The sequence below is a fragment of the Psammomys obesus genome, unplaced genomic scaffold (genome assembly GCF_907164565.1).
Source record: "Psammomys obesus unplaced genomic scaffold, mPsaObe1.curated_primary_1811, whole genome shotgun sequence".
Lineage (NCBI taxonomy): Eukaryota > Metazoa > Chordata > Mammalia > Rodentia > Muridae > Psammomys > Psammomys obesus.
Genome location: NW_026596147.1, coordinates 6,558,179 through 6,559,529, shown reverse-complemented (window position 1 = coordinate 6,559,529; position 1,351 = coordinate 6,558,179). Strand labels below are relative to the sequence as shown.

The 1,351-nt window shown below is 35.0% G+C and overlaps 1 non-coding gene across 1 annotated transcript; it reads left to right on the top strand.

Moving 5' to 3' along the window:
- Window positions 1–955: 955 nt before the first annotated feature.
- LOC129666546 (U6atac minor spliceosomal RNA) lies at window positions 956–1,079 on the top strand. Its single transcript, XR_008718598.1, has one exon. It is a non-coding gene; the product is annotated as a U6atac minor spliceosomal RNA (small nuclear RNA).
- Window positions 1,080–1,351: the final 272 nt, after the last annotated feature.

Below are 1,351 nucleotides of genomic sequence, written 5' to 3'. Positions count from 1 at the left end.
GGGCTACATCTGTGCAGGAGTTCTTCTAAACATCTTTTGAAAATGCATCCATTGACTATGTATTGCTTAAGATAGTTTACTGCTTAAAAAGATAAGCAAACAGTTCTAATGTTATGTTTGTCTACAAGTGAAATACAAATGATAAATTATACATTTTTTGGGAGCATGAAATTTGAATGAAGTCAAACTTATGAGGAGCTTTACATCCATGACTACCAGGAAAAAGCAATCACTAGGACTACCCTCCCATTCATGCAACACATTTGGTGATGTGCTTCTTTGTCTAGAAATAAAATGCTCTATTGTTTCTCTTATGGATTTAATTTAACTCTCTAACTTGCTTTGCACAGTAATATAGGAATAGAGAGATCCCTGAACTAGCCGGTTTTTGAAGGCACATGAAATGGAGACGGACTTCAAGGGATTGTAGGAAGCTTATAGACATTCCTACGGCTGGAGTAATTTCCAGCTTCATTTTATAAAGCAATTTAAAATAGAAGCCTTATGAAACTCAGTGCTATGTACAATGAATATGCACCAATAAAAATACTTATATTCACAAACACATCCCAACACAAAACAAACGAAAAAGAAGACACAGAATAACGTTCCCCTAGTGACTTTATTATTGTTTTATCATCCAGCTGTGATGGAAAGCCAGATCAGTGACAACTGGAACATTCAGAATCTTTGATATAACATCTTCTTCTTCTTGATGCTGGTCCCCTGTGGCCCTCAAATTAGAAACAATATCATGAGTAAAAGTTGCTTAGGAGAGTCCTGAGATTTCCATGTTGTTATACCCTGATCTAAAATCCAACTTGAACTTCTTTTATTACTATTTTTCTATATTCCATTAAGGTCTTTATGGATCCTTTTGGGATTAATGAACATTCTTTAATTTATTTAAAGAAGGCTCTGGTGTGTTGTGTAATTTATTTATGAAGGCCATGATGTATTATATAAAAGGCAACTTTTCTTTAGCACTTCCCTGGACAAGGGCAGAAAAGGCCCATGGGTCTTATAATTTTGATGATTTGGGCATTGCTTTTAGTTAAAGAAGGTTATAGTGATATTTTGAAGAGTACTCTCACACACACACGGTCAAAATTAAGATGAACACTTACGGCTTTTAAAACTCAAATTTTTTACTTAAGTTCCTCTACCAGTCAGCATGGATAAAGGTAAGAATATTTCTTGCTATCTTCTATGAAGGATCTCTCTTTTGAAGCAAATACCCTCAGTGAAAGAAAATTGATATTTGCAGCATGACTGCCTTGTATAGAAGATTTTCTGGATGTTCAGGGAGGAGTTGTGAGTCCACCAGACACTCAGTGGGTATTTCAATAAA